Source organism: Pinus tabuliformis, chromosome X (assembly GCF_031772625.1).
Source record: "Pinus tabuliformis cultivar Carrire ecotype Pingquan chromosome X, CPIR1, whole genome shotgun sequence".
In the NCBI taxonomy this organism is placed as follows: Eukaryota; Viridiplantae; Streptophyta; class Pinopsida; order Pinales; family Pinaceae; genus Pinus; species Pinus tabuliformis.
In genome coordinates this window covers 1,035,035,853-1,035,045,449 of record NC_142308.1, presented here as the reverse complement: position 1 = coordinate 1,035,045,449, position 9,597 = coordinate 1,035,035,853, and positions in this window count along the sequence as shown.

The window sequence follows — 9,597 nt, the reverse complement described above, 5'->3', positions numbered from 1 at the left end:
CTACACTATGTGCATGGAAATTGCTTAAGGAATATACACTATACTCATGTTTTCTTTTTCATGTATATGAATATACTCCAAGGAAAGCTTGCTCACTATAATAACACTAGTACTTCACATATATTCAATAATTAAATATACCAAACTGAGAAAAAAAATCCTGGAAAATAACTCTGGAGCTGCAACGCTCCTCCCAACCTTGACTCTTCCTCCTAGATGAGCCCCCAAGCTTCAATAGATTGCAAGGTAGTCAAAAACCTTATGTTCTATTTTTTTTCCACTATACCTCCTCACCTCAACTCAACACTACATGAGTTTAAGTGCAGTATAGGACAAGAAAATCCATTTTTCCAAGATTCTATTGGTAGTTACTAACTACCTCCTCCTTATCCATTAGGTGGCAGGTAGTTACTTTCTCATTAATGAGCTCCACTCTCCCTAGTTTCCTAAGACATCATATCCTCTTGGTAGAGTTATTCATCAATAAATTTTCCATAATTAAATAATCTAATCCTCATATTAGATTCCTAGGTCTTACATCATCAAGGGTAATTAAGTCCAACCACTAGCTTGCAATCCATAGTTTCTCTTTAGCCATTTGCAGTCTCAAAATTATTTTTAAGATTTTTTTATTAAAACTTAATAAAACATATTTACATAATGTAACTTATCAGTAACAAAATATTGATAACCAGTTCCATTCTTGTCTTAAAGTCACAACATCAACACACTTGACATATACAATATTCACAAATAAAAAGTAAGTCAGGGGATATCACACCCTCCCCCAATTGAGTTTGACATTATCTTGGTGTTTGTCCTGGACTTCAACAATCTAAAAATGAGGATGGATATGCTTCTTTAAAATCATCTTCCAATTCCCAAGTTTCCTCCTCTAGGCTGAAGTGTTTCAATTGAACTTTGACCTGGGTTATGAATATTATGGAGCGTGCCTTCTCTCTAGTCTAGTATGTGTAGAGGTTCTGCGAAGAAATCTCCCTCTGGTTCTACCTGTACAACATTCCAATCAATTATTTGAGTTGGATCATGTACATATTTTTTTAATAAAGACACATGAAACACATCATGAACTTTTATGTTTGCTAGAAGAGCAAGTTGATAGGCAATTGGACCTATCCTTTCTAACACTTCAAAGGGTCCACAATATATGGGTGACAACTTGACACAACTTCAAAGACTAAGTGTATTTTTCTTAGGTTTCACTTTCATATAAATGTGGTCACCAAGATTAACTCTTTGCAAACTCTCCTTAAATGTGTAGCTTTTTTGTCGATCCTTAGCTACCATCAAATTTTGTTTCACCTATTTGATTATTTCCTCCATTTCTTTCAACATATCTGGTCCTAAATCCAACATGTATTTAGGATGGTCCCAACTTAAAGGAACCTTACATTTCTCCCATATATTACTTCAAACAAACTAGTCTTTAGGGAATTCTGATAACCATTATTGTAGGAAAATTCAGCTAAACAAAAATAATATTCCCACTTAGTAGGCCTATCGATAAAATACATTTTTAGCATGTCCTCTAGGATTTGATTGGTCCTTTCTGTTTAACCATCAATGTGAGGATCATAAGTTGTGAAAAAATCTAGGTTTGTACCCATGCCTCCAAACTAACCTTTCCAAAACTTAGAGGTAAATTTCACATCTTGATACAAAACTATAGTCTTATGCATAACATTTAGTCTAAATATTTCCTTCATGAATATCTTTGCTATGTTCATGGATTTTAAAGTAGACTTTACAGGTATAAAATGTGTTTCCTTACTAATTTTTTCTACCACAACCATTATAGAGTCACATTGTCCCCTTGTTTTTGGAAAACTAGTGATAACCCCCATGGATATTACCCACCATTTCCACTCTAGAATGGGGAAAGGCTATAATAATTCAATCGAATGTTGATGGGAAGATTTAACCTGCTAACATTCTAAACATTTTGCTACATATTCTATTGTTTCTTACTTCATATTAGTCTATTAGAATTCCTTTCTTAGCATATTTATTAGCTTCTAAGAATCAGGTTTTCTAGATGTAGGCTTTTTATGTAACTCATCAAGTATAAATAGTTTTATGTTTTGGTCATTGGGTATGTAAATTATGTCTCTATACATCAAAAAATCCTCTTCATTAGCTAAAAAATCATTCCCTTCTTCATTTTGAGAATCTTATTGCTGAATTTTCTCCTTGATTTCAACATATTCTTCATCAAATTATGCAATTGTTTTACCTTTTTCAGTCAATTATGTTTTCCAACTACTTGCAAAAATAGCGCCAATCTAATTTATTTTCCTGCTAAAATCATATGTTATTTTTTTTTCTTTTTCCTTAATGTCTATTATCTCGGAATCATACTCACTAAGGAATGCCAAACACTGTGCTTTCCTAACATTTAATTTTGGTTGGTCAAAGAGATATTTAAGGATGTTATTATAATTTTTCAACTAAAATATCTTCCTTATAAGTTAGTACCTCCACATTTTCAAGGCATGAATAATAGTTGTTATTTCCAAATCATGAGTTACATAATTTTTCTCATAGTATTTAATTTTTCAAGATTCATAGCTTACCACATGACCCTCTTACATTAATACTCCTCTTAAACCTTCTTTACAAACATCAATACAAACTATAAAGTATTTGTTGGGGTCAATTATCTTTAAAATTAGAGTAGCAGTCAATAATTGCTTCATTTTTTCAAATTTATCTTGACATTTTTTATTCCAATCAAATTTAGTTCCCTTCTTCTGTAAAGAAGTGATTGGGTAAGCTAATTTACCCATCTATGAGCCTCCTATAATAACCTCTAATTCATATGAAATACATGATGTTAGCCACATCCTTAGGCACTAGCCACTCCATGATGGCCTTTATCTTTTTTGGATTGACAACCATTCCTTCTTCAGATATAACATGCCCTAAATAATGAATTTGTGTTTGGTAAAATGCACATTTGCTAAATTTAGCATATAGTTCATTTTCTCTGTGTTTGGAGAACCATTTGCAAATGTTAGTCATGTTCCTCCTTGTTCTTTGAATAGACAAAAAAGTCATCAGTAAATGTAATGACATTTTTATTCTAAAGAGGTCATGAGTACACTATTCATCATACATATAAAAGTGGTTGGTGCATTAGTGAGTATGAAATGACGAACTTATAATGCCCATACTATGTCCTGAAAGTTATCTTATGAATTTATTCATCTATAATCCTAATTTGATGATATCCACATCTTAAGTCGTTCTTTGAGAAGATAGTAACCCCTCTGACTTGATAAAACAACTCATCAATCCTTAGTAATGGATACGTACTCTTGATTTCCATTTTGTTAGTTTGTTGATAGTCTATGCATATTCTAAGGGTTTCATATTTCTTTTTCACAAATAAGACTAGTGTACCCAAGGTGACCCACTTGGTCTAATATAAACCAAGTTTGTGTTTGCCCCAAGATGACCCATTTTTGGTTTTCTTATTGTTTCATCCATTGTTTTTGGATTATCAAATTCAATCCTCTCTTTTTAGGAAAAAGTTAAACAACTAATAAAGCTTCGATTTTTTTCCTTTTATTCCTTAACGTATGACACATACCGCAACAGGCTCATAACTTTATTCAAAAATTCATTCCTTTTTAACTAACTCGGTCTTAACTCATGGAACTCCCTAGCTTTCTCATCATAATACCTCTTTGTTAAATACTTCTTGAATTATTTCTTGAATAATTTCTAAGTCAAGTTTTTTCCTCTAATTTTCTTTATTACTTTGTTTTCTTCCCACCACAAAGTTGTTTTTCCAGTCAATGATATGTAGCCAGTATGACTTTCAAGTTACTAGGGTAATTATAGACTTAAAAATATTTTGACATGTTCAAAAGCTAATTTTATGCCCCTTCTTCATATTCTCCATCAAAATTCGAAGGTCTGATCTTTTTAAATTCACCTTGTAATTGGGATACAATTATTTTCTTCTTAGACACAGAAGCACTACTCCTTGACTTTTGTTCTTCCATTTCATCATTAAACTTGGGTGTTTGACTCTCACTAGAAGTTATTGGTTTAGTTCTATCTGGAGACTCACTTCTAAACCTTTTCTTATGAGTTCTTTCAGCTTTCATACTTCCTTTGTTTTCTTCTAACCTCTTGAGTATGTACCCATTTATATCTTCTTGTTCATCCCTTTCCTTAGACAATTTCTCCTAATTATCTTTTACATTGTCTAAATCTTCTTTTAGACTACAAACCACTTGCAAAATATCATATTCATGGTTATTTTGATTTCCAGTTTCTCCCCTCATCATTCCCTGCTTAGAATCATGCTCTCTACCCCCTTCATGTGATCCTACATAAGTCTACCTATTGTTATCTTTAGTCATTCTTCAGTTTTATTTCTGGTAGCTGTTTTTCTTTTTGTATGTTATAGACAAAATAATAATTTTAGTTAGGACTCATAAAAGCATGGTGCTATAACCTACAGCTTTGATACCACATGTAATATACCTATATAACACACCTTAATGTGTGTGTGTGTGTCAAAAAAATAAATTATAAACAAGGGGGATACCATGTGAGTATTGTGTGTGTGTTTGTGTATACACACACACACAATACTCACATGGTATCTCCCTTGTTTGTAATTTATTTCTTTGACACAGTCTTGATCATTGTTCATTATTTCTTTTACATTACTTGGATATATATATATATACACACACAATACTCACATGGTATCCCCCTTGTTTATAATTTATTTCTTTGACACAGTCTTGATCATTGTTGATTATTTATTTTACATTACTTAGATATATATATATATATATATATACACACAATACTCACATGATATCCTCTTGTTTATAATTTATTTATTTAACACAGTCTTGATCATTGTTCATTATTTCTTTTACATTACTTGGATAAAAATAAAACCTTTAAGTTTTAACACAATGTTTTCTCACTCTATTTCACTTACACTTAAATTTTCTCATATTATTTTTCATTAGGCTTTTCAATCCATAATTAGACTAATGACATGCTAAAATATTGTTGCTCTTATTGTTGCTCTTAGTACCACTCTAAAGTCTTCTAATCCACCATAATCCATATCTTCATTATAATTGTAAGTGTAACTATTTAGGCTCAAATATTCCTTATATTTCTTATTAGAATTAATATGAAGACTATTCCAACATATATACATTTTCAAGATTATTCCCACAATGAATGATATGTTAAAATATATATATATATATATGGGGTCATACTGAAATATTATGGGGTTTTTACTCCTAAGTTTATATTAAAGTTTAACTCCTTTAAGTTTATATTAAAGTTTAATTTTAAAAGGTATTGCTTTATCTCACTAGACTAGCGGGTCTTTGCAAGTCAATATATCCATAGCCACGGGCTTATACACTTCCAAATACTCAAGTCAAGACCCATAACTGCATAAGGGACCTCGTTAACACCTTATAAATGCCCTACCCATGACACATGAAACCTATTTATCACATTCCATGTTTAATTTATATGTTATATATTATATTGTTGATATTTTATTTAAGGCTATCTATATAATTAGCCGTACTTTGCACATGAGGCGGAAAATAAAGGAACCCATAACGTGGTTTCACTTGAATACATGGAATGATTTTGTTAGGCCATGAGGATGGCTCCACCTACCTTCACATGTGGAATGATTTTGTCAGGCCAGGAGGATGGCTCCACCTCCTTTCACATGTTTCAACATGGAAATATGTGAAATTTAAAATAACAGACAATATTGTGTCATGATCTGGATTACCTACAGTTTCTAGTTCATTCTGCCGACGTTTCAAATCTCAAAGGGGGTTCATCATCAGGACAAATTAGATAGAAAATGAATGAAAGATTATTGAGAGAAGGGAGCCTTGCGACCAGGATATAAATAAACCAAGAACCCTAATTTCGAAAAGGCCGAAACATGATTTCTTATTTATTAATTAATTATCTTAAATTTTTATTTAAAAGTTTTATAAAAACTTTTTAATTAATTATTTAATCATTCATTATTAGTTCAGGATTAATTCTTTTCATCATGAATCCTTAATTGATTCAATCTTACATAATTATATAATTAAATCAATAATTTAATTTAATATAATTAATTATATAATTAAATCATTAATTTAATTTAATTTAATATAATTAATTAAATTAAATTAATTAATATAATTAATTATATAATTAAATCATTAATTTAATTTAATATAATTAATTAAATTAATTTAAATTAATTTAATTGATTAATTAATTTGTTTAACTCAAGTAATTAAGATTTAATTAATTTAATATAATTAATCATTAATTTAATTTAATATAATTAATTAAATTAAATTAATTAATTAACTTAATATAATTAAGTTAATTAATTATATAAAAACTTTTTAATTAATTATTTAATTATTCATTATTAGTTCAGGATTAATTATTTTCATCCTGAATCCTTAATGGATTCAATCTTACATAATTATATAATTAAATCAATAATTTAATTTAATATAATTCATTATATAATTAAATCATTAATTTAATTTAATATAATTAATTAAATTAAATTAATTAATATAATTAAATCATTAATTTAATTTAATTAATTTAAATTAATTAGTTAATTGGTTTAAGTCAAGTAATTAATATTTAATTAATTTAATATAATTAATTATATAATTAAATCATTAATTTAATTTAAATTAAATTAATTAATTAATCAATTAATTTGATTTTAATTTAATATAGTTAATTATATGATTAAACCATTAAACTATGGAAATTAGCTTTGATCTTTGGAAAATTATTGATGCTAAAGCAGCATTGAAGGCCCAGAGGGCAGAATCGCCAGGGAAAGACAGTCCAGAAGCTAGCCAAGTTAGAGGAAGGAGTGGGTTTAGAATCAAGAAGCAATGCAGACATTAGAGCTGAGAGCAAAAAGGAGTTAATCATGCTAATCTCCTGGGCTATTCCCAACACCAAAGAAAAAGCAGCAAAACAAGTGACTGTTTGGGCTACCTACGCTGATGATATTAGCTGCAATGAGGAGCACGCAGGCAGCAACAACATGAACATGGGCTCCTGCGCTGTCCCTTATGGTAAGTCCAGCAGGGAAAGTTTACCTTCTGTGGAAAGAGAAATCGTATATTCAACAACAGAATCAAGAAACATGGCGGACAGCGCTGAGAATGTTAGGGCTGAGGATGTTAACACTGTGAGCAAAAAGGAGTTAAACATGCCAATCTCTTGCATTGTTCAAACCTCCTGTGCTGTTCAAACCTCCTATGTTGTTCCCAACACCAAAGAAAAAGCAGCAAAACAGGTGACTGTTTGGGCTACCTACGCTGATCAACCAGTAACATCATACGCTGCCCCCTACAACAGTTGTGCTGTGAATGATAAAAACTACGCTGTGGAGCACGAAATTAAAAGAACCAGGGCAGCCTTAGACAGGCTCAATCGCTTGGCCCTTTCCTCCCATCTTAAACTAACTATGGAAATCAGCTTTGATCTTTGGAAAATTATTGATGCGAAAGCAGCATTGAAGGCCCAGTCAGAAGGTAGAATCGTCAGGGAAAGACAGTCCAGGAAGCTGGCCAAGTTAGAGGAAGGAGTGGGTTTAGAATCAAGAAGCAATGCGGACATTAGAGCTGAGAGCAAAAAGGAGTTAATCATGCCAATCTCCTGTGCTGTTCCCAACACCAAAGAAAAAGCAGCAAAACAAGTGACTGTTTGGGCTACCTATGCTGATGATATTAGCTACAATGAGGAGCACGCAGGCAGCAACAACATGAACATGGGCTCTTGCGCTGTCCCTTATGGTAAGTCCAGCAGGGAAAGTTTACCTTATGTGGAAAGAGAAATCGTATATTCAACAACAGAATCAAGAGACATTGCGGACAGCGCTGAGAATTTTAGGGCTGAGGATGTTAACACTGTGAGCAAAAAGGAGTTAAACATGCCAATCTCCTCCGCTGTTCAAACCTCCTGTGTTGTTCAAACCTCTTATGTTGTTCCCAACACGAAAGAAAAAGCGGCAAAACAGGTGATTGTTTGGGCTACTTACGCTGATCAACCAGTAACATCATACGCTGCCCCCTACAACAGTTGTGCTGTGAATGATACAAACTACGCTGTGGAGCACGCAGGCAGCAACAGCATCGTGGTTGATATTAGCGGCAATGAGGAGCACGCAGGCAGCAACAACATGAACATGGGCTCCTGCGCTGTCCCTTATGGTGAGTCCAGCAGCAATGAGATGAAGCGCATTGAAGGCTGCCCTAGCACTATTAACATTGCCATCACTTCAGAATTCGTTGGTAAGGATGTTGAAATTAAGGATACCAAGATCATTAACGTGGATGATAAAAGAATCATGGATGATTATAATATATATAAGAACGGAAGCAACTTAGAAGGTAAAGATCTTGATGCTGGAACTAATACAAGCTATAGATTTATTAAGAATGATAATGCTACCAGTGATAATTCTGATAATGATAGGTTTGCTATTGGGAACCCCATTGCTTCGAATAAGCATGATAAGAGAGTCGTGAATCTCTCATCCATAATGCTCAACTCTGAAGAAATCAAAATCCTGAGCAAAGGATTGGGATTTGCGGTCTCACCCAAGAACATTCCTTTTGAAATCATCATTTGCAACATTGAGAATGGGACTCAAGGTCTTTCAACAAACGACAGGGAGATGTTAAGGCAAGAATGTTCCCTAGCTATGTTGAGGTCTAAACACCCAAAGAGTAACCTGAATAAAGAAGGGCGAGAGGCTCTTAGATCCCTTCGAAATAATGATAAGATAGTTGTTCTTAAAGCTGATAAAGGTGGAGCTCCGTTGTGTTAAATAAGGAAGATTACATTCATAAAACGAATGAGAATTTGAGCTGTGGAAGTTACAGAAGAGTCAACTCCAACCCTATTCCCAAGGTGATAAAGCAGGTCAAGAAAGCCATCATGGAAACCAACCTGGAGGATAAAATAAAAAAGAAGTTGATTCCCTCCTGCGAGGTTATTCCTAGAATCTATGGATTACCAAAAATCCATAAGGAAGGGGTCCCTTTTAGACCAATTGTTAATACCATTGGTTCCCATACCTATGAATTAGCTAAGTATGTAGCTAAGATCCTAAAGCCTCTGGTTGGTAACACAGACTCTTTTATAAAAGACTCAAGTGATTTTGTAAATCTTATTAAGAATAAAAGGGTCGATAAAGATGATATTCTAGTAAGCTTTGATGTCGTATCCTTGTTTACAAAGATTCCTCTTGATGAAGCCGTTCATGTTATAAAGATGGCCACCGACCCTGGAACAGCGAAGCTTGCAAAAATCTGTTTGCGGTCCACTTTTTTCAGTTTTCAAGATCACTATTATGAACAAATTTCTGGAGTCGCCATGGGTTCCCCGCTCTCACCTATTGTCGCCAACCTATACATGGAGCACTTTGAAAGAAAATCCCTTGATTCATTCCACTTGAAGCCATCATGGTGGAAAATATTTGTCGATGACACCAACCTGAATTGGACTCATGGTAGGGCA